Source organism: Hyperolius riggenbachi, chromosome 4 (genome assembly GCF_040937935.1).
Source record: "Hyperolius riggenbachi isolate aHypRig1 chromosome 4, aHypRig1.pri, whole genome shotgun sequence".
Lineage (NCBI taxonomy): Eukaryota > Metazoa > Chordata > Amphibia > Anura > Hyperoliidae > Hyperolius > Hyperolius riggenbachi.
The window spans coordinates 202002634-202027699 of NC_090649.1; the positions used below are offsets into that span (position 1 = coordinate 202002634).

The 25066-nt window shown below is 42.8% G+C and overlaps 1 protein-coding gene across 2 annotated transcripts in view; it reads left to right on the forward strand.

Annotated features, from left to right (window-relative positions):
* Positions 1-25066, forward strand: part of TNK2 (tyrosine kinase non receptor 2) — a 238558-nt gene that overhangs the window by 48473 nt on the left and 165019 nt on the right. The window contains exons 2-3 of one of the 2 annotated variants that reach the window (XM_068281243.1): positions 5339-5396; positions 24722-25035. The gene's annotated coding sequence lies outside the window, so the exon portion shown is untranslated. The remainder of the gene's footprint in view (positions 1-5338; positions 5397-24721; positions 25036-25066) is intronic. The other variant, XM_068281242.1, reaches the window with a different exon arrangement.

Genomic DNA, 25066 nt, shown 5'->3' on the forward strand with positions numbered 1-25066 from the left:
GTTGTTATCTATGCAAATAGCCATTGAGTTCTTTGACTTTGAAGGTTGCAGAGAGCTCTGACTTCTGATTAGGTTATCTCAGCTGTATTGTGTTTTTCTTTTGCAGAGAACAGTTCAGGACAGGTCAAAAGTTCACTGCCTGTTCTGTAAAAACAGTTAGAATGCTGAGTAGTGTGTAAATTGCACATATTAGAGAATGATGCAATATTATAAAAAAAGCTGTATAACTGAATATAAAAATATCAGAATATTTTTTTGCTACCAACGTTCTAGTAATTTCCCCTACTACACAACCAATTCATGATATCATAATTTTTTTTTTCGCTTCAGTGTCTCTAAGCAGTTACTTGCTCAACTTGCTTTACAGATGTATTGCCCTGTACAGGTATTGCTTTCTGTGTATTTTGTAGTGTGGAATTCTGTCCATGGCAGGGGCCATCTTGAGTCCCACAGGCTTCAGCATCCCCCCTCCCCGCACTATTACTCAGCGAAGTGGGGAGAAATATACACTCTGCAGTACCGCCGGCGGTAGTGCAGAGTGTATAGATGGGAACTCCAGCATGTGGAACCATATGGAGGTGAGTCTGTGCGCACTGCTTTTATTTCTCCCCTCTTCGCTGAGTAATAGTGTGGGGAGGAAAGGAAATGCGAGGAGGGATGCAGGGCGAGGGGGGGGGATGCGGGGCGAGGGGGGATTGCAGCAGCAGTTTAGAGAGAGGCACACAACAGGAGGGGGGCCGAAATCAGTGACGGAGGACAGCTTCTGGCCCCCCTCTCTGCACCCTAGCAGCTGCAAGCAGCTAAACAGGCGGCCAATCAGAGAAGAGCAGAGGTGAGTGACAGAGGCTTCAGCCAATCAGGCTGAATTAGCATGCATTACAACTTATCTTTTGCGGCCAGCGTACAACAAAAGAGCCTGACGACTAATAATCTATTGAAAAAAAAGTGAGATTGATTTTAAACTTTAGAATTGCCTTGCTAGCATCTTTTTTTACTTACTTAACAGTTTTTAATAGAGCATTGATTATTAATTTTATGCCTGACAGTTACTCTTTAAATAAGGACCTCAGTCTTTTCGGGAAGGTTCAAGGTGGTTAAAAAATAAAAATGCTAATACACTTACCTGGGGCTTCCTCCAGCCCGTGGCAGGCAGGACGTGCCCTCTGCGCCGCTCCGCAGGCTCCCGGTCTCCTCCGGTGGTGCACCTGGCCAACCCGGCTGCCAGGTCAGGCTCTTCTGCGTTTCAAAATGCGCTTCACGCGGGCACACTGACGTCATCGGACGTCCTCCGGGCTGTACTGCGCAGGCGCAGTAGTTCTACCACCTAAATAAACCTACCACCTAAATGAATTTTCCCTCTTTTTCTTGTCCCTAATACAGCTTTCTTTTGGTGCTATTTGATTGCTGCTGTGATTTTTAGTTTTTATTGTATTCATCAAAAAAGACATGAATTTTGTAAAAAAAAAAATGATTTTTTTTTTAACTTTCTGTGCTGACATTTTTCAAATAAAGTAAAATTTCTATATAATTTCTGTACTCAAGAGAAGTAGTATAATGTGTTTTGGGGTGTATTTTTACGCATACCCATGCTGGGTGGGAGAAATATCTCTGTAAATGGACAATTGTGTGTAAAAAAATAAAAAAATTGTCATTTACAGAGATATTTCTCCCACCCATCATGGGTATGTGTAAAAATACACTCCAAACACATTATACTACTTCTCCTGAGTACGGCGATACCACATGTGTGAAACTTTTTTGCAGCCTAGGTGCGCTAAGGGGCCCAACGTCCTATTCACAGGTCATTTTGAGGCATTTGGTTTCAAGACTACTCCTCAAGGTTTAGGGCCCCTAAAATGCCAGGGCAGTATAGGAACCCCACAAGTGACCCCATTTTAGAAAGAAGACACCCCAAGGTATTCCGTTAGGAGTATGGTGAGTTCATCGAAGATTTTATTTTTTGTCACACGTTAGTATAAATTGATTTTTATATTTTTTTTTTCCACAGTGTCATTTTCCACTAACTTGTGACAAAAAATAAAATCTTCTATGAACTCATCATACACCTAACGGAATACCTTGGGGTGTCTGCTTTCTAAAATGGGGTCACTTGGCGGGGTTCCTATACTGCCCTGGCATTTTAGGGGCCCAAAACCGTGAGAAGTAGTCCAGCAGTAATCAGAAAAAAAAAATTCTGTCACTGCGGTGGGGCGGATGAGGGTTTGGCCGGGTGATCAGAAGCCCGCAGGGGCAGATTAGGGCCTGATCTGATGGATAGGAGTGCTAGGGGGTGAAAGGAGGTGATTGATGGGTGTTTCAGGGGGTGATTGGAGGGGAGAACAGGTGTAAATAATGCACTGGAGAGGTGTTCAGGCGGGGTCTGAGGGTGATCTGAGGGTGTGGGCAGGTGTTTGGGTGCCCACAGGGGGCAGTTTAGGATCTGATGGGTAGCAGTGACAGGTGGTGACGGGGTGATTGATAGGTGATCAGGGTGTGATTAGAGGGGAGAATAGATGCAAGCAATGCACTGGCGAGGTGATCAGGGCTGGGGTCTGAGGGCGTTTTGAGGGTGTGGGCGGGTGTTTGGGTGCCCAAGTGGCAGATAGGGGTCTGATCTGATGGGTAGCAATGACAGGTGGTGACAGGGGGTGCATGCGGAGGCCTCGTGGTGTGCGCCGGTGGAGGGCCCACAGATGTCCAATAGTGATTGGGTAACCGATCAACTTGCATAGGCTGAGGCTGGGCGATTGAGGCGGTACAAACCATCACAGGGGCAGTGGGATTATGACATATCAGCAGCTCTTGTGTCAGATCATGTTTTTAGGATGTTTTAAAAGTTTGTGAACCACTGTTTCTGCATTAGATTTTGCAGGTCTATATTAAAGTTACTATAAGCACGTGAAGATTCCCTGGTTGTGAATTAATAGATGTGTCTGAGTATCTAGTTTAGTATTTGTGTTAGAAACAGATCCATATTTCATATGTATGCAAACAAACGGAATCCAAAAGGTCTCACAAATGTAAAAAGCAGCACTGTAGCCGCATTTCTGCTGAGAGTGGTTTGTGCATTCCAGTTTACAGAGACCTATTCATAAGTTCCCTGTTCAGCTGATCTGCAGATTTCAGCAATGCTGTATGCACATTTCTTTCTGAGCAATTCATTAAGGCACATACTGTAAGCAAATTAAACAGAGATACTTTATTTGTATCTCCTACACAACATTCCAGCAGTTTCGTAAATAAGTCATCTTAATCTGTAGCACCACTTTTATTTAAAGAGGATAAATGTGCAAACTGCTAAATTAGGTTAGAATTCTTAAATCCTAATAGTTATGGGATTGTATGTAGAATTGGTGTGAATACATTTTGTATGGGAGATCTGAGGGATGGTGATGGTTACTGATGGTCACGAAGATGATGATAATTTTAAAGCGGATCTGAGATAAAAAACTAACTATAACAAGTAACTTGTCTGTATATCTTATCTAAAGTTTAGATAGTTTACACAGCAAATCTAGCTGCAAACAGCTTCAACAGTTTATGATTATTTATTCCTGTGATACAATGACAGCAGCCATGTTCTGTTTGTTACATTACACACAGGCAAGCTGATTTGCATCTCCAGCCCTCAGCCTGTGAAAACTTCACTCCCCTATCCTCCTCCCTCCTTCCCTCTGCCTCTGAAATCTGTGGCTAGTAACCTCCTCCTCCTGCCCAGACTGAGCTCTCATTAGCCCTTGCTACTAAGGCTCAGAGTGCCGATCGATCCGCGGGATCGATTGGATCGATTCGATTATTTCCAACATGTTCGATCTGGTTTCGATGGATACAGACGGCGATTTTGCATATTAAGTATGCAAAATTGACGGCTGTATCCATCGAAACCCGATTGAACATGTTGGAAATAATCAAATCGATCCCACGTATCGAGCGGGAAATCGCAACGTGTGTACCCAGCATATGAAAGGAACACAATTATGCAATGAGTAAAAGTTTATCCTGGATCCACTTTAAGTTGATGCACTTTTTATGCTACTGTTATGTAAACTTTCAGTAAATATATAATGATTCAGCCTTGTTTCACATATGGGGCTTGATTCACAAAGCCGTGATAAATGATATCACGCCCGTGATATGCTTAGTGTGCGGGTTAGCGCGGCGCGTACAGGTTTGTGCGCATAATAGTAAAGGTTTGCACGCATTAACTTTCATGTTTACGCGATAATATATAGTGCGTAAACCGCGAAAGTTAATGCGCGCAAACATGTACACGTGCTAACCCAGGCGCTATGCATATCATTCATCACGGCTTTGTGAATCAAGCTCATGGTGTGGTGCCATTGTCCTGCTGCTGGGAGCCCACCGCAGGACAATCATCATTTCGTGTTTAACCGCCTTACGACCGCCTAACGCCGATCGGCGGCCGCAAGGTGGCTCCCTCAGTAACACCAATTGGCGTCAAGTCCTGGGGGTGGAGATTGCAGGGGATCGCGCCGCCCCGCTTACAGTCTGCCAGCGGCGATCGCTGCTAACAGACTGTAAGACGGTGAAACCGCTGTCTATGTACATTGTACAGCGCTGCTATCTAAGGCTTGGCGGTATTGGGGACAGCCCTGTCACTCGGCTGTCCCAAACTCTATCCCCTCTCATAAGCTGTCGCCTATGAGAGAGGATCGCCGTGATTGGCTGGCGAGGGGAGGGAGAAATAATAAAAAAAATATATGCATTTTTATTGAAAAAAAAACAAATAAATTACCGTAATTAAAAAAATAAATATGCCAGCAGCGATCAGAGCCCACCAACAGAAAGCTGAAAAGGGGATCCATCTGTGTGCGCAGTTGTATGGCTCTGCAGTGAGCTGATGCAGCTGCAGAGCACTGAATTGTGTTTGCGGGGAAGTGTCAGTGGTTTTGTTTGTTAGTTGTTGTGTAGCGATCTGGCATGCCGATAGCTTAATGATGTTTGAAGCAACTGTATTCAAGCTAGATTTTCAACCAAGATGGTGCCAAACAACCTGCTGAGTAGATTTAGATTGGAAGTGTTCCTCTTAATGCTCATTTCTGCAGATCTTCCTGTATACAGTGACATATTTTAATGCCCTCTTGTGCTTTGCAGTTCATGTTAATGAAAACACAATGCCTGTGATTCAGTGAGGAAGCACACATCATTTGGGCATAGTACAATAGCTCACAGTAATGTAATACACATTGTCAAGTACTTCACAGCCTCAACCACATCATTTTAATAATCATAATATAAGTTAAATAACTATTCTGTCTGAGCTGTCCTTTTCTTGCTCTTTTCTTGTTTCCTGAGATGGGATTTTTTTTTATTTCAGGTTCTTCCACAGTTAGTGATTATTAAGTTGTGATCACTCCCACCTGCCTATCCCAACTGTAAGTGCAAAGTGATTGGCATAACACTGACCTATTATCTATGGAAAACAATGCGAGTGTGTAATGGGAATTAAGAGGGTCTTATTCATTCTGGTGCCCCCTCCCTGGTCTTTGTGTCTATTACATGGTAGTACCAAGCCTCATACTTTAAGAGCAGATAAAGGTTTGTTAATAATTTGATATTACATACTGTATATAAATTCTATAAAAGCTGATTTGTAATTTAAAGTGGAATTGCATTGAAAGTAACGCAATTAATAAAATTGCTTATTTTATTTTAATTTTTTTTTTTTACAATATTAACTTATAAATTATTTAATCAGCCTTTGCAAATTGTAAAATCTTATTTCATCCCAATTTACATTCTTAAATTTATCACAGGTGGGGGCATCTTTAATCCTATTCTGATTGGGATGTGGGGAACTTATCTTTCTAAATCATTTCTAGTAATAGTGCTTACCATATATACTCGAGTATAAGTCTAGAAATTTAGGTCTGATTTACTTAAAGTATAGGGATCGACTTATACACGCATCTTGAGCAACACTGAGCACGCTAGTAATGTGTGTACTATTAGTGACATTACCATTTACAGCAATTTACCCAGTGGTAAGTGGCACTTTCTTGATAAAGGAAATGTCTGAATGTCCTGGCCACAACAATTAACAAGGAAAGGGCAGAGGAGAAAAACTGGGCTGCAAGAAGGGTAGTGAATAATTGCTGCACTTTGGGGACTAGAGGAGTTATTGGCTGTACTTAAAGGGATACTGTAGGGGGGTCGGGGGAAAATGAGCTGAACTTACCCTGGGCTTCTAATGGTCCCCCGCAGACATCCTGTGTTGGCGCGGCCACTCACCGATGCTCCGGCCCCGCCTCCAGTTCACTTCTGGAATTTCTGACTTTAAAGTCAGAAAACCACTGCGCCTGCACGCCCGTGTCCTCGCTCCCGCTGATGTCACCAGGAGTGTACTGCGCAGACACAGACCATACTGGGCCTGCGCTGTGCGCTCTTGATGACATCAGCGGGAGCGAGGACACGGGCGTGCAGGCGCAGTGGTTTTCTGACTTTAAAGTCAGAAATTCCAGAAGTGAACTGGAGGCGGGGCCGGAGCATCGGTGAGTGGCTGCACAGGCACAGGATGTCTGTGGGGGACCATTAGAAGCCCCAGGTAAGTTCAACTCATTTTCCCCTGACCCCCCCTACAGTATCCCTTTAAGCGACATGAGGGTTTAGTGGCTGCTATACTGTATGCAGTCCAGTCATTAACCCCTCCTGTGACCCAAGTGCTGTCATTAACTTTGCTGGGTAGACTTATACTTGAGAACAAAAAATACCAGCTTAAGAGTGTCATATGTTTGCATCGACTTATACACAAGGTCGACATGTATTCAAGTATCGAAGCAGAGCTTTTCAGCACAGGAAGATTTGGGCGCAGCCGGAGCCACCATAGACAGTAATAGGAATTACGGCTATAGCGGCGCACAGTGAGTAACGTCGGCGCCGTCAGAAGACGGAGCTGAAGTTGCTTTTAAAATACAATAATTCGGCCTCCAGCAATAGCTGGAAGCCAAATTATATAATTCCCCACCATCCATGGTGGCCTGGAGGGGGAATAGTAATTAACGCGGCCTGGACTTGTGCAGCAGCAGGAAAAGCCATGTACCGGCTGTATCCTGCGCCCAAGTCTCCCGGCGCCGATTTCAAAAGTATGCTTCAAGTATATACGGATATACTTTTCTAGTGGTCTTTCATATCTCCTCCAACATCTTTAGTTCTGTCAGGTGCAGCTCTGTGTCATTGCTTACTAAGAATTCCGAAGCCAGTGAAAATAATGCCTGGTCTCCCAGAATGCTCTGATAGGAGAATTGCGCATAGCTAATCAGTGTAGGAAAAGCATCACTGGGAGGGCGGGGTTACATACCAATATACAGCAATATATACATATAGGAAGTGTTTCTGATGCTGAAACCAGGAAAACTACAATAAGGCCTCTATCACAGTTGGACGTTGCGTTTGATGCGACGTTAAGGTCGCATAATGTGCCTCTAATGCAACGTATTAAAAGACTATAACTTGGACGTTATAGTACATTCTTTAGCCCTGCGTTTGGTGCGACGTTTTCGTCGCACAGTGATGGAACAAAACGGCGCATGCGTTACATTTAAAAAAAAACCAAAAAAAAACATTACTGAGCATGTGCAACACACGTAACGCAGCAAATGCATTGCTAAACGCACAGCATGCTGCACTTTCTAAATATTGCTACACGTTACACACAACGCAACGTGTGCACTGTGAATGTCGCACAGACTTTGTATTGCTGTGCATTAATCTGCGTTGGAACATTTTCTAACGTGCAACTTTAACGTCCCACTGTGAAAGAGGCCTAAAAGTGCGGATCCTGAAAAATTGACTGCATTCTACTACATGTCGCTACAGTGACTCTTTAATGATACAGTATTAAAAATTATACAAGTAGCCCTTGGGTTACATAGGTCCTGACTTAAAACAATAGGCAGATACAAATGGCACACATGTCACAATGATGTCACTTCCATTTCGAAGGAGAAGAACAAGAGCTTATGGAGCTGCAGGGGACATTTTCAGAAGTGAGTAATCAGTACAGTAGAGGAACAGGGGGACACTGGAGACACAGGATGGCACAGTGGAAGCACAGAGACCCTGGATTTACAGGCTGGGACAGTGAAAGCACATAAAGGGCCAGTGCTCACCAAAAACCGCTAACAGACCTGCAATCGCTAGCGGTTTTTGAAGAGGTTTTTCAGAGCGATTCTAGGCATGTTTAGAGAGGTTTTCTAAACATTCCTAGCGTTTTTGTGTAGCAGATTTGATATTGTTACAGTAAAGCTGTAACTGAACAGCTTCTGTAACAAAAACACTTGGAAAATCGCTCTGATGTTTTTCAGAACGATTTCCACTTTCCTATACTTAACATTGATGCAGAAACGCCTCAGAAAACAGCCCACAAAAATGCTGCAGGACCCGAGTTTGCCTTTGGGGAAAAAACAATCCGCTCTGTGCTCCAACCCATTTACTTTCATTAGCCAATTGGTTCGCCCCCCCCGCGCAAGCGTTTTAACCACATAACGACCGCCTACAGCCGATGGGTGGCGGCAAAGGCTGGGCCTAAACGACCGCAATACGTCCATCGGCGGCAGGTCGTTATGTGACTGCTGGCCGGGGATCGCGCGCTGTTATCTGCGCGCATCCTCTGGCAATAGGCTCCACCCACCCGCGACGTCAACCCGCCGGCCAATTGGAAGCGCCGGCGGGTTGTTAACCCGACGATCGCCGCATAGGAAGCGTATAATACGCTTTGTAATGTATACAAAGCGTATTATACAGGCTGCTTCCTGCCCTGGTGCTCCCAGTGATTGAGGGACCACCAGGGCAGGCTGCAGCCACCCTAATGTGCACCCAAGCACACTGATCTGCCCCGCCCTTTGATCGCCCACAGCACTCCTCAGCTCACACCCTCAGAACACCCTTAGCCCACCCCAGACCTCCCCCCTCAGTGTACTGTATACATCTATTCTCCCCTGTAATCACCTGTCAATCACCCATCAATCACCCCCTGTCACTGCCACCCATCAGATCAGACCCTAACCTGCCTCTTACGGGCACCCAATCACCCGCCCACACCCTCAGAATGCCCTCAGACCCCAGCCCTGATCACCTCACCAGTGCATTGCTTGCATCTATTCCCCCCTCTAATCACACCTTGAGACACCCATCAATCACCTCCTGTCACCACCTGCCACCCCCTAGCACACCTACCCATCAGATCAGGCCCTAATTTGCCCCGTGTGGGCTCCTGATCACTTGCCCAAACCCTCAGACCCCCTTCCGATCACCTCCCCAGTGCATTGATTGCATCTATTTTCCCCTCCAATCAACCCTGAGACACCCATAAATCACCTCCTGTCACCCCCCTAGCACTCCTATCCATCAGATCAGGCCCAATACAACCTGTCATCTAAGAGGCCACCCTGCTTATGACCGGTTCCACAAAATCCCCCCCCCCCCATAGACCACCTGTCATCAAAATTTGCAGATGCTTATACCCCTGAACAGTCATTTTGAGGCATTTGGTTTCCAGACTACTCCTCATGGTTTTGGGCCCCTAAAATGCCAGGGCAGTATAGGAACCCCACAAGTGACCCCATTTTAGAAAAAAAAGACACCCCAAGGTATTCCGTTAGGTGTATGACGAGTTCATAGAAGATTTTATTTTTTGTCAAAAGTTAGCGGAAATTGATTTTTATTGTTTTTTTCACAAAGTGTCATTTTCCACTAACTTGTGACAAAAAAATAAAATCTTCTATGAACTCACCATACACCTAACTGAATACCTTGGGGTGTCTTCTTTCTAAAATGGGGTCACTTGTGGGGTTCCTATACTGCCCTGGCATTTTAGGGGCCCTAAACCGTGAGGAGTAGTCTAGAAACCAAATGCCTCAAAATGACCTGTGAATAGGACATTGGGCCCCTTAGCGCACCTAGGCTGCAAAAAAGTGTCACACATGTGGTATCGCCGTACTCAGGAGAAGTAGTATAATGTGTTTTGGAGTGTATTTTTACACATACCCATGCTGGGTGGGAGAAATATCTCTGTAAATGACAATTTTTTTATTTTTTTTTTTACACACAATTGTCCATTTACAGAGATTTTTCTCCCACCCAGCATGGGTACGTGTAAAAATACACCCCAAAACACATTATACTACTTCTCCAAACTACTCCAAAACATATTATACTACTTCTGAGTACGGCAATACCACATGTATGGCACTTTTTTGCAGCCTAACTGCGCTAAGGGGCCCAAAGTCCAATGAGCACCTTTAGGCTTTACAGGGGTGCTTACAATTTAGCACCCCCCAAAATGTCAGGACAGTAAACACACCCCACAAATGACCCCATTTTGGAAAGTAGACATTTCAAGGTATTCAGAGAGGGGCATAGTGAGTCCGTGGCAGATTTCATTTTTTTGTCACAAGTTAGCAGAAATGGAAACTTTTTTTTTTTGTCTCAAAGTGTCATTTTCCGCTAACTTGTGACAAAAAATTAAAATCTTCTATGAACTCCCCATGCCTCTCAGTGAATACTTTGGGATGTCTTCTTTCCAAAATGGGGTCATTTGGGGGGTATTTATACTATCCTGGAATTTTAGCACCTCATGAAACATGACAGGTGCTCAGAAAAGTCAGAGATGCTTCAAAATGGGAAAATTCACTTTTTGCACCATAGTTTGTAAACACTATAACTTTTACCCAAACCAATAAATATACACTGAATGGGTGTTTTTTTTTTTTTTTATCAAAGACATGTAGCACAATTAATTTGGACAAAAATGTATACAGAAATTTTACTTTATTTGACAAATTTAATCACAGAAAGTTAAAAAAAATTTTTTTGACAGAATTCATGTCTTTTTTGATGAATATAATAAAAACTAAAAATTGCAGCAGCAATCAAATAGCACCAAAAGAAAGCTGCATGAGTGACAAGAAAAGGAGGGAAAATTCATTTAGATAGTAGGTTGTATGACCGAGCAATAAACCGTTAAAGCTGCAGTGGTCTGAATGGAAAAAAAGGCTCTGGTCCTTAAAGAGGAGCTGTTAGGTATAAGGTCTCAGAGAAAAAAAACACATACAGTGGTATGAAAAACTATTTGCCCCCTTCCTGATTTCTTATTCTTTTGCATGTTTGTCACACTTAAATGTTTCTGCTCATCAAAAACCGTTAACCATTAGTTAAAGATAACATAATTGAACACAAAATGCAGTTTTAAATGAAGGTTTTTATTATTTAGTGAGAAAAAAAACTCAAAACCTACATGGCCCTGTGTGAAAAAGAAATTGCCCCCTGAACCTAATAACTGGTTGGGCCACCCTTAGCAGCAATAACTGCAATCAAGCGTTTGCGATAACTTGCAATGAGTCTTTTACAGCGCTCTGGAGGAATTTTGGCCCACTCATCTTTGCAGAATTGTTGTAATTCAGCTTTATTTGAGGGTTTTCTAGCATGAACTGCTTTTTTAAGGTCATGCCACAACATCTCAATAGGATTCAGGTCAGGGCTTTGACTAGGCTACTCCAAAGTCTTCATTTTGTTTTTCTTCAGCCATTCAGAGGTGGATTTGCTGGTGTCTTTTGGGTCATTGTCCTGCTGCAGCACCCAAGATCGCTTCAGCTTGAGTTGACGAACAGATGGCCGGACATTCTCCTTCAGGATTTTTTGGTAGACAGTAGAATTCATGGTTCCATCTATCACAGCAAGCCTTCCAGGTCCTGAAGCAGCAAAACAACCCCAGACCATCACACTACCACCACATTTTACTGTTGGTATGATGTTCTTTTGCTGAAATGCTGTGTTACTTCTACAACAGATTTTAAGGACACACACCTTTCAAAAAGTTCAACTTTTGTCTCGGCGGTTCACAAGGTATTTTCCCACAAGTCTTGGCAATCATTGAGATGTTTTTTTTAGCAAAATTGAGACGAGCCTTAATGTTCTTTTTGCTTAAAAGTGGTTTGCGCCTTGGATATCTGCCATGCAGGCCGTTTTTGCCCAGTCTCTTTCTTATGGTGGAGTTGTGAACACTGACCTTAATTGAGGCAAGTGAGGCCTGCAGTTCTTTAGATGTTGTCCTGGGGTCTTTTGTGGCCTCTCGGATGAGTTTTCTCTGCGCTCTTGGGGTAATTTTGGTCGGCCAGCCACTCCTGGGAAGGTTCATCACTGTTCCATGTTTTTGCCATTTGTGGATAATGGCGCTCACTGTGGTTCGCTGGAGTCCCAAAGCTTTAGAAATGGCTTTATAACCTTTACCAGACTGATAGATCTCAATTACAGTACTTTTGTTCTCATTTGTTCCTGAATTTCTTTGGATCTTGGCTTGATGTCTAGCTTTTGAGGTGCTTTTGGTCTACTTCTCTGTGTCAGATAGCTCCTATTTAAGTGATTTCTTGATTGAAACAGGTGTGGCAGTAATCAGGCCTGGGGGTGACTACAGAAATTGAACTCAGGTGTGATAAACCACAGTTAAGTTATTTTTTAACAAGGGGGGGGGGGGGCAATCACTTTTTCACACAGGGCTATGTAGGTTTTGAGTTTTTTTTCCTCACTAAATAATAAAAACCATCATTTAAAACTGCATTTTGTGTTCAATTATGTTATCTTTGACTAATAGTTAACGGTTTTTGATGAGCAGAAACATTTAAGTGTGACAAACATGCAAAAGAATAAGAAATCAGGAAGGGGGCAAATAGTTTTTCACACCACTGTATATCAGTAGCTAAAAATTGGCTGTACTTACATTACATATGCATTTCACTGTCCACGTTTGGATTTCACAGAATTTTTATATAGTATTTGCAGAGAATGATGCTCCTGACAGCTCATGGCAGGTTCCATGTTTGTCTGTCTCCTATGAAGCCAAATGTGTCCTTATGTCCTCCCTGCTTCCTGATGATTCGACTCAGAAAAAAGACAACACTACTGTGCAGTGAATATTAATTAGCCATGTGGCTATGAACAATAGCGGACTCATGCAGTATACTCTGCCCTGTGATTTTTCAGTGCTGTGAGCTGGACTGCGTTACAGGCTGTTGTAACATGAGCCTGTAACTTCTCACTAGCAGCAGAGGGGAGGACAAAAGGTGGGAAGAAGCAGCCCCAGAATGCTTTGCAGTATGGTATGCGGCCTCTCTGCCTCTTAAGAGCTTGGGTCTAACAGCCTTGCTGTTCAGCACACATCAAAAGTAAGAGAGATTTTTAACTTCATTGCCTTTTTGGCTTCCTTCTAAACTGTTTAACACAGGAAAATAGAGGTTTAAATTAGCTTTTGCAGCCTGACAGTTACTCTTTAAGGGGCGAAAAGACTGTGGTCCTTAAGTGGTTAAACGTTCAGAACCGCCCTTGGTGTGCACCAGCGCAAACACTGGATATACAGGATGGCACGGGGGGAGAGGGGGACACTGGAGATACAGGATGGCCCAGGGGTACAGAGGAGGACAGTGAAGCACAAGGGGACATTGGGGTCATCTGTATTTTGCACTGTAATCTTTTTTTAAATGCTCAAAATGTAGCTTCTCTCCTCGTACTGTAGGCAAATTGCATGCTATTCACATACAATGCTTTCCTATGGGGAAAACACACACTCTCTCTCTCTCTCTCTCATATATTTTCATATAGTGTGCTTCATTTACTAAGGCATATTTGGATGCCACAGGTAATTAAGCAAATTTGGACTGGATATTATAAAAACACAAACAGATGCTAGGTGAGAAAAGAATACAGACCTCACCAGCTGCACTCATTCATAGGGAAGATCAAAGTGATGCAAATATTTCCAAGTTTATGTAAATTTATTCATTTTTTTAATGCAAATATATGCAGTTTGAAAATGGTTTAAAGGACCCCCGAGATGAAAAGAAACGAATGAAATAAACAATTGTATCTATCCTCCTTCTCCTAAAAATGACTTTTTAAATGGGTTCTGTAGCTCTTTTTAAAATCAAAAAGTGTTACTTACCTGGGGCTTCTAACGGCCCCCTGCAGATATCCTGTCCCCCGCCGTCACTGCCCGTTCCCCGCCTCGGGTCACCATCCCATTATTCCTCTAACTTGACGAATGTCACTACGGCTGTGCGTCCTCACCCCCGCTTGCGTCCCCGGGAGCTTACTGCGCAGGCGCAGTATGAATTTCTCTCATACTGCGCCTGTGCAGTAAGCTCCTGGAGACGCGATTGGGGGTGAGGGTGCGCAGCCGCAGTGACATTCGTCTAGTTAGGGGGATAATTCCTGCGGGAGGGAATGGAGGATTTTTTTAGTGATGGCGCGGAACAGGATATCTGCAAGGGGCCGTTATAAGCCTCAGATAAGTGAGACTTTTTGATCTTTATAAAGAGCTACAGAACCCCTTTAAGATACTCCACAGTTTTATTTGATATTTAAATCTTTACTTCTACTTTTTAAGTGTTTACTGGTTCATTGTTTTTGCTCAATGACACATTCAGTGAAGTATGCCAGAGCTAAAATCTATGAAATATTGACCATTTTTATCTCTTTCCTGATCTCAGAAGCCACTTTCTGCTAGGAAAGTGTTTTATAGTTGTAATTTCTTATCAGTGAGGGTCACACTGTAGTCTGACCCAGTCCTGATTCAGTCGGGAACTGCCATTTACAAAGCTGATGTTTAACTCTTTCAGGCAGGGAAAAAAAAAACGGAACACCGCATAGTTATTTGTGTGCTAGGCACTGTACATACACATGTCTATCTCATCATGTCAAATGTAACCTCTGGTATCTTTTAAATTGATTGGTCTATTTTGAAGCTACATATATTTGCAGTGTTCTCCCCAGGCTCTTTTTGCCAGGTGCTCCACCCGCTAGTTTTGGTGAGCACCCGGCTGCCATCAACTCACTTCCTCCTATGCTGTAAGCGGAGTTGTGCAGAGAGGTGCCAGCCCTGCATTCTCTCATCTCGCCCCACCCGGCTATTTTTTTGCATGCCACCTGGCTACTTTTTCATGGCAACCGGCTGGAAAAAAATTCTAGGGAGAACACTGTATTTGCAAACATTTGCATAAACTCGGAAATATTTGCATCTCATTGATCTCATCTCATTCAGTAGCAATTGCTAGAAGATAAGTACCAGTAAATACTGTAGTCTTTAAAGTGTATATACTTATTATTAGTTGGTGTGACAGGAGCTGTGTGCTGCATCCACAGCAAAACGTATTTTTAAAATACCGGTAAATAAAAAATTCCTGGATGGTCTGAGTTTACTAAGAAAAGCTTGCACTTCAGGCAGCTGCATGAAATGACTGCAATCACAGAATAGTTATTATAATAAGCTCCCCCACTGTCAGCTGAAGGTGGCAATCTTTTGTCATTAGCAGCAGATATTTTTTTTTTTAACTGAGCAGACCTATAGTATGTGTGTAAGTGTGTAAGAACTTATCCCTCTCCAGTGGGGAAAGGGTTCATAGTGAAAACACCAGTCCCCCCCCCCCAAAAAAAAAAAAACCCAAAAGATTGTAGTATGTAGCACACTGTTTTGCACTGTGATACAGGGGCTACACTTTGGCGGCATCCACTGATTAAAGAGTAAACTGCTTGCTTTTACTCATTGTGGTCAGCAGTTCTTGTACTGTTCTGCCATGCTGTTGCACTAAGCTTTTGATTATGTTTCAGTGGCTGCATTTCTGTTATTGAAAATCATCAGCTATAAAGAATAAAGTATTGAAAGTGATGGAGAAAAGCAGATATTATAGTGCAGCAGATGTACATAGATGGGAAAAAGGTAAGTTAGGGGTACAAGTGGAAGAAATGAAAGCCCAGCTAAGCTCTGGCAGCATAATTTCTCATGCAAACAGCTAGGCTGTTCCTGTTATACAGGTCTACCTGCTGATCTTGCTGTATTGAGCACCAGCATAGCCTCCTATCTGTTATATCAGTGCCAGCACCTTCCTTCCCCATTGTTTTGGTGATCCTGGATTAAGTACACATGCAATAGATTAAACTCAGCTGGAGCAGCCTCGTAAAGACCGCCTCGGGTTCTAGTGAGTGTATTGCTGCCACCTAAAGATCTGTCATACAGGATCTGTAGTGACACCTTGTGCCTGAGCATCTCTGGGAGCGCATTCTCCCCCCCCCCCCCCCCTCACCCCGCTACAGAAAGCTGCTCTGTTGTGCATCTTGTGTCTCTCCTCCGTCCCTCTCCATAGTAACAGACGTATTGGTAGCCTGACGCCTAGTGACATGTCTGTACAGCATCGGGCCTCAAACTGTTACCTAAAGGTTCAAACTCCATCTCGTCTGGGAGACAGCCCTCTTGTGCTTATATGAAACTTTACATTGACTGTCATTAGATTTACTAGTGTAAGTCAGGCCTGAATCCCCAGCAGTATATCACATCCTTCAACTGATAACTAGATCAATCCTTAGTCAACAACAATAACTCTATTTAGTAATTTCTCTCTTTTTTTTTTTAATGTAATCTCTGTGATTGTCTCACAGTGGTCACGAGGTTAGGAACCAATAAAATTGGCTCTGGCGTTAGACAGCTGATTGCAGCGGCGACAGAAGGACAAGAACTGCGGGAGCATGTGGCTACAAGTGATTGAAATCTACACCCTGGCAGGGATAAGAGACAGTAAACAGGGCATAGATTTAATACACCTACATCCGAAACAGTCAAAATAATAACATCTGTATAATTTTTTTTAGCTAGATTATTGGCTAAAGTGAATTATTTATAAAATTCCCAGTAATCTTTTTATTCATTAGAACTAAAGACATTACTGTATAGGAGTGAAAATACACCTCATGAAACAGAAATCATACATCCAGGTCAAAGTACAGGAATATACCAGGGGGGGAGAAAAGGTGATCCTTAATTCTTCAGGGGTAAGTTCTAGTCCATCTTCTGTTTCCAGGTCCTCTCATCTGGTCCATCAGTGAAGTCTGTGGTGAGTTTTTCTATCCAGCGATGTCTCTGTCCTGATCCTTTTAGTTACTACTTTGGGAAGTGGACAGCATATTGTCAACCAGGTCTCATTGGACTGAGTCCTGGGAGGGACAGGATCAGTGACCATCTTGGAAGCTGAAAAACTCTCCAAGGAATACCTCCCCTTGACATTAAAAATAAAAATGTCATTATACAATGCTGCTCTATAAATGGCTACAGGGGAAAAGCCAAATAAGACATAAACTGGCTTATGGGTATAACAAGCAAAAACTAGCACTACATAATCTGGCTCACTTAACCCCATATAAAGGGGAAGAGTAAAGTATTACAAACAACGACAAACACAGAACATTTATGTTGGGCTTTTCTCCTGGCATACTCAAAGCGCCAGGAAGCCACTAGGACGCGCTCTATAGGCAGTAGCAGTGTTAGGGAGACTTGCCTAAAGTCCCCTACTGAATAGGTACTGGCTTACTGAACAGGCAGAGCCGAGATTCGATCCCAGGTCGCCTGTGTCAGAGGCAGAGCCCTTAACCATTACACTTTCCAGGCATCTTGAAAAACATTTTTGGAATCTGCACCGCTACGTGTTTTATAATCTATTATGGAGTAGTATCATCTTGATGAAGTTTATGTATCCGGCTACAGAAAGAGGGAGTTTAGACCAGGTTTTAAATTTCTGTTTAACAATATCTAGTAATGGGTATACGTTTTTGGTTTATATATATCAAATAATTTTTTTGTAATAGCTATACATACTATACATTATTATTAATACTGAAATGATTCAGCTATAAGGCCAGGACAGCCTAACAGGGAGGGGTCTATAGGGTTGGAACTAAAAGGGGTAATTACTGATTTATCCCAATTTATCTTGAGTCCCAAGAATGTACCAAATGTTGTCATGAGATACATCGCCCTAGGAAGCGAGATGGTGAAGTCACAGAGGAACAAAATCATGTTATCAACATATAAACCAATACGTTTGTTTAGGTTACTTATGTCAATACCCCTATAAATTTAATCTCGTCTGAAGGTTCGATTGCTTACGCAAATAGCATGGGTGACAAGGGGCACCCTTGACGAGTGCCTCTTTTCAACTGCAAAATGGATGACTGCCTATCATTAACCCTGACATTAGCCAGGAGACATTTGTCTATCAACTGTACACATTTAATACATTCTGATCCCAATTGAAATCTTTCTAGAAAGACCATTCAAATGAATCAAATGCCTTTGCTGTACCTATGCAGCAAAGGCCCAGTCTTGTTCCCCCTTCCAGGCCAATTTAAAGATGATCTGCAGTTTTCTAAGATTGATAGACGTGGACCTTCCGTGCATAAAGCCTGTCTGGTTTATATAAATCAATTTAGTTACTTTTTAACTTATTAGCTAAAACTTTGGTTAATAGTTTGTAATCGGCATTCAGTAGTGAAATAGGCCTGTAAGAGACCAAATCAGGCCTCCGTGCCACCTTGTCTAACCACGTGGGCAAGCAAACTAGATTGATTACAAGTTTCAAAATAATGTTGTTTTGTGAAGAATAAATTCTTTTTAGCCTTTTCCAATTTATGCCGTCTGTACAATCTTAACCATTCATTTTTAGTGGTATCAGATGGTGATTCTATATATGACTGTTCTATCTGCACCAGTTTTTAATAAGTTCTACCTCTATACTGTGTGTGTGTTTTTTATATAGGATATGGAAGACTTTAAAGAACAACTATCAAAGAAACTGTTCTTCTGTAAACCCCACATACCTATAGAGCTTTTAGCCAGCAACCCTCGAAAACTTTTCAGAGGTCTCTTAGCACAGCCTGTGTGAAAAAAATGCCTTGTTTTGTTTACTAGCTGTTTGTAACAATTTTGTGTCAGTATGGGGGGTGGGGGTGTGTTGTAAACTGTGTACTTTAGACTGCGTGGGAGAGACACACACAGGAGTACACAGACAGAGCTGCTGATGATTTACACACACTTGAAGCTATATTTCTGCTTTCTATCATTCTGAACACATTTTACTCACAGTATTAGAGCCAGTGAAGAGTATCTCTATATGTTGGATATGCTGGGTACAGTCCTCCATAATAATGCCCACAGTGAGAACTGTTCTCTGTAAATGTCATTTTCTTCACATGAAACATGAAAAGATGAAGAAAGCCTTTGTATTGCTATTTGGTAGTAATTACTGGAAATATATGTGACATTGTCATTTTGAATTTTAGTTAACTTTCATAGTTGTACTTTAAACACCCTTTAAGGTAGGCTTTCAAGGTGTTCCACACCACCTAGGCACTATTATCAGATCTTTTAATGTTTACAAATTCTGTCAGCTGATCAGGAATCCTATCTTGAAAAAACTGTGTATTCTCATTGATCTTTCCCTAGCAGGGCCAGGAAGAGACAGTTCAGCATATATTGGAGAGTGATCAGAGATACCCCTGAGTTTAAACTCAATTTTACTAATGCCAGAAGCAGATTTGATGCATCCCAGGACATGGTCTATGTGGCATAGTGAATGATTGTGTTCTGCACAGCATGAGTATGCTCTAGTCATGTGCAACTGAATGTTTACAAAAGCCTTATAAAATGCACAAATGATGTCCAATAAAATGTCATGAGATCTCTTTTCAGGGAATATGCAATCACACCATAATGAGCATAATTTAAATGCTCTGTTGTGACTCAGACATATTAGAGCATGCTAGTAAAGATCTATAAATATACAGTATATGTGTAAATAAATAAGGGAGGTGGTTAGCTGAAGATGTTCAGTCAGGTTGTGTATATTGGCGTGAAGAAAAGCAAAAACGACCTCACATTTATCACAGCAGCTTCATCACCTCAGATTATCAGGCAGGTCATCAAGTATCAGTTATCACTTGTTTTCAACATAACATAGTATAATTATTTGACTGCTTTTGCTATAGTCATTTATATAGTGACACTATTGTATTGTAGTACTGTAGTTCTTGCAACATTTGGAAAGTGTTTTTCTGCCCAAGCACTGAAAGTGTATGGCTTGTCTCAGGTAATTGGTGGCATAATGAATCTTGTCACAGATGAAATGATTACTTGTCTATAAGTGTCACACTGCAAAGATAGACTTTCGACCTAGATTTAAACACCTCCAGGGAAAGAGCTGTCCTCATTGAGTGTGGTAAGGGCTCTTTCACACTACAGGCAGCGGTAAAAGGCTAAAAAGCTGCGTTTTGGTTGCAGGCGTTTGAAGGCGTTTTAACGCCAGCACATTACTATCAATTGTAATGAGAAACGCTGCGGTCAGCCCTAAAAAAGCTCCTGGGAGCTTCAAAACGCAACGCTCCAAAATGCAGCTTGGGCTGCAGTAGTATCTGGATCACACAGCTGAAACAATAATGTGGCTAATCCAGTCAGACTTGAATCACAGCCCCTGATTTACATGCTTGTTCAGGGTCTAAAAGTATTAACCTATGTACTCACCTCCCAATGCAGGGAGATGGATCCAGTGTCGTCTCACTGACAACGATCGCTCCCCCAATCCATCTTCCCTCATCTTTTGGCAGTTACACAAAACGGCACGAACAAGACTTCAAACGATCGCGGTACTTTGCATGGGAGTCGTCAGGGATCTTAAAAATCAGATCCGCCATGCCGGTTGTTATTGCCATGCGAGGCTAAGTAACGTTCGCGTGATTGTGTGTCGTGAGATCGCATAAACGACTGCTCGTCGCTCAAACAATCATGGATTGTTGGGAATATTGTTGGGTAAACTCGTGAGGTGGGTACGGGCCTTTAGAGACACAGGATCAGCAGAACACTCAGGCAACAGATATTGTTTAAAAGGAAATAAATATGGCAGCCTCCACAGCCCTCTCAGTTCAGTTGCTCTTTGTCATCATTCCACCCAAAGCTTATAATTCACTCTTTCAGATCTCACAAACTGATGTATTTTAGTGATGCCGTCTCACCAAATCAAAAGTCAGTGTAGTTTGCCTTCTTAAAACAATAGGCATTTGAGATAATTCCGCTTTAAGCGAGCGATTGTGGTCTCCCACAATGCATCACTACTGAATATGCAAATTATCTCTTTGAGATAAACCAAATCAAAAGCAATCCCCATGCTCTTATGTCCTCCATACAGAAAAACCCAAGTCAGATGAGACACAGTGTTTATAAGGTTACAACAAACATGTTTGTGACAAGTAGAAGAGTAAAAACAACTGAAAAGGGACCTGAGGAGCGAGGGACATGGAGGCTGCCATATTTACAGTGGAGGAAATAATTATTTGACCCCTCACTGATTTTTTAAGTTTGTCCAATGACAAAGAAATGAAAAGTCTCAGAACAGTATCATTTCAATGGTAGGTTTATTTTAACAGTGGCAGATAGCACATCAAAAGGAAAATCGAAAAAATAACCTTAAATAAAAGATAGCAACTGATTTGCATTTCATTGAGTGAAATAAGTTTTTGAACCCTCTAACAATAAAAGACTTAATACTTATTGGAAAAACCCTTGTTTGCAAGCACAGAGGTCAAACGTTTCTTGTAATTGATGACCAAGTTTGCACACATTTTAGGAGGAATGTTGGTCCACTCCTCTTTGCAGATCATCTCTAAATCCTTAAGGTTTCGAGGCTGTCTCTGTGCAACTCTGAGCTTGAGCTCCCTCCATAGGTTTTCTATTGGATTAAGGTCCGGAGACTGACTAGGCCACTCCATGACCATAATGTGCTTCTTCTTGAGTCACTCCTTTGTTGCCTTTGCTGTATGTTTTGGGTCATTGTCGTGCTGGAACACCCATCCACGACCCATTTTCAGTTTCCTGGCAGAGGGAAGGAGGTTGTCGTTCAGGATTTTTACGATACATGGCTCCGTCCATTTTCCCGTTAATGCGATTAAGTTGTCCTGTGCCCTTAGCAGAACCCCCCCCCCAAAGCATAATGTTTCCACCCCCATGCTCGACGGTGGGGACAGTGTTTTGGGGGTCATAGGCAGCATTTTTCTTCCTCCAAACACAGCGAGTTGAGTTAATGCCAAAGAGCTCTATTTTGGTCTCATCAGACCACAGCACCTTCTCCCAGTCACTCACAGAATCATTCAGGTGTTCATTGGCAAACTTCAGACGGGCCTGCACATGTGCCTTCTTGAGCAGGGGGACCTTGCGAGCCCTGCAGGATTTTAATCCATTGCGGTGTAATGTGTTTCCAATGGTTTTCTTGGTGACTGTGGTCCCTGCTAATTTGAGGTCATTCACTAACTCCTCTCGTGTAGTTCTAGGATGCTTTTTCACCTTTCTCAGAACCATTGACACCCCACGAGGTGAGATCTTGCGTGGAGCCCCAGAGCGAGGTCCATTGATGGTCATTTTGTGCTCCTTCCATTTTCGAACAATCGCACCAACAGTTGTCACCTTCTCTCCCAGCTTCTTGCTAATGGTTTTGTAGCCCATTCCAGCCTTGTGCAGGTCTACAATTTTGTCTCTGACATCCTTGGACAGCTCTTTGGTCTTTCCCATGTTGGAGAGTTTGGAGTCTGCTTGATTGATTGATTCTGTGGACAGGTGTCTTTTATACAGGTGACTAGTTAAGACAGGTGTCCTTAAAGAGAATCTGTATTGTTAAAATCGCTCAAAAGTAAACATACCAGTGCGTTAGGGGACATCTCCTATTACCCTCTGTCACAATTTCGCCGCTCCTCGCCGCATTAAAAGTGGTTAAAAACAGTTTTAAAAAGTTTGTTTGTAAACAAACAAAATGGCCACCAAAACAGGAAGTAGGTTGATGTACAGTATGTCCACACATAGAAAATACATCCATACACAAGCAGGCTGTATACAGCCTTCCTTTTGAATCTCAAGAGATCATTTGTGTGTTTCTTTCCCCCATGCACTGAAGTTTCAGGCTGCTCTTTTCTTCCTGCAAACAGCTTTGCCCTTGTTTGTAATTCCTCAGTATGTGAAAGCCCAGCCAGCTCAGAGGACGATTTATCCAGCTTGTAAAAGATAAGAGAGAGAAGAGAGAAGCTGCTCTAATCCTAAATAACACACAGGCAGTCTGCATAAAGGGGAGTTCATAGCAGCACCACAACACTGAAGAACTTGGCAGCCTTCCAGACACAGGCCGACAAGTCTGACAGGGGAAAGATACATTGATTTATTACTGAGACTGTGTTAGTAGAAAGTGCTGCAGTAAGCCAGAACACATTAGAATAGCTTTTGGAACTTGTAGGATGATAAAAAACAGGATGCAATTTTTGTTACGGAGTCTCTTTAATGAGGGTGACTAATTGAGTCGAAGTGTCTAACCACTCGGTGGGAGCCAGAACTCTTAATGGTTGGTAGGGGTTCAAAAACTTATTTCACTCAATGAAATGCAAATCAGTTGTTATCTTTTATTTAAGGTTATTTTTTCGATTTTCCTTTTGATGTGCTATCTGCCACTGTTAAAATAAACCTACCATTGAAATGATACTGTTCTGAGACTTTTCTTTGTCATTGGACAAACTTACAAAATCAGTGAGGGGACAAATAATTATTTCCTCCACTGTACTTCCTTTTAAACAATACCGGTTGCCTGGCTGTCCTGCTGATCTTTTGGTCAGTAGGGTCTTAATCGCACACCTGAACAAGCATGCATGCACAAGCATGCAGCTAATCCTGTCAGATTTGTCATAGACATCTGATCTGCATTCTTCTTCTGTGTCTGTGGCTTAAAGGGAACCTAAGAAGGGACCATAGCATACAAACATACATACCTGGGTCTTCCTCCAGCCCTCTCTGGCCTGATCACTTCCACGCCATCCTCTTCTGACTCCCCAAACGCCCACAATTGTCCCCTCCAGCCTGGGACTAATTGCACTTACGTGGCCTGGGCACGCGCATGCTCCTGCCGCTTTCACATCACTGGGTGTGCTCTGCGCAGGCACAGAATGCTCCGAGCTGCTCCGAGTGATGGGAGCAAGACGGGGGAGCGAGCCTTCTGGAAGCCCCATCTCAGGTACACTTAACTTGTTGTTGACCGCGGCGGCAATTTGCCGGAGATTGCGCGGGCCAATGCACGCGCATCTCCACTTGGATGACGGAGCTCCACTTCCTCATCAGTCTCCCAGCAGCGATCGCCATCTATTTACTCCGTACAGTGCTGTGATTTATGGCAGGGCTGTACCGGGGACTGCCGTGTGACACGGCTGTCCCCCTGGCAGGCTCAGTGGTCATCCGCTGCCATAGGCTGAAGCGGGGGAAGACAAAATTAAAAAAAAAAATTACAAGATTTTATTACAAAAATAAACATATAAATAAACATCCTGGGAGCTATGATAGCCCACCAAAAGAAAGCTCTGTTGGTGGGCAGAAAGGAGGGGGTGAGTGGGAAATAACTTGTGTGCTGAGTTGTGCGGCCCTGCAGCGAGGCCTTAAAGCTGCAGTGGCCCAATTTGTGAAAAATTGCCTGGTCTTTAGGGGGGTTTAAGCCCATGGTCCTTAAGTGGTTAAAGTTTTAGAGGCAGAGGGTCAGAAAGACAGCCAGTCAATGTGCATTATTTAAAAGGAAATAAACATGTCGGCCTCCATATCCCTCTCACCTCAGGTTCCCTTTAAGTAAAGACAATAAGCAAAGTAATTTGGGAAAACAGAAAGTTTATTAAAGGAGTGATCAAAATATTCTTCATCCCGTTTAGCATGTGATTCTCAGAAGTGATTCATAGCCACACTGAAGAGTGATTAGTGTGGTTTATATGGTAGGTAGCCTGCTTTTTGTGCTTGAGACAATTCATGTACTGTAAAATTAATGACTGAGATACAATTAGAGGGAATGGTTGCTCAGTGCATTAATATTTACTTCCAATTTTCTAGGTGTGTTCCAACCAGTCTGTTTGGTGTGACCACAAGGATGCGTTGAAGATTGCCGTCGCATTGCTCATTGCTGTAGAATACATTTGCTTAGAAGAGCATTAACAAAGTCATGACAGAGAAACTTCTGCTTCTGTGGCAAGAGATGGGGCTCTACAGACAATAAGGAACAGATGCTCCTGAATGGAGGAGCTTACAGTCAGCTCAATGAAATATTTAATAAGGAGTCCAGCATTGCAGACAGCAGACAGCCAGTTCTGTGACACGATTCTGTTGATCAGGAAACAGGGACACGTACATCCTGGATCAGTTTTAAGGTAAGGGCCTGCTTTCATGCTGGATAGGGTG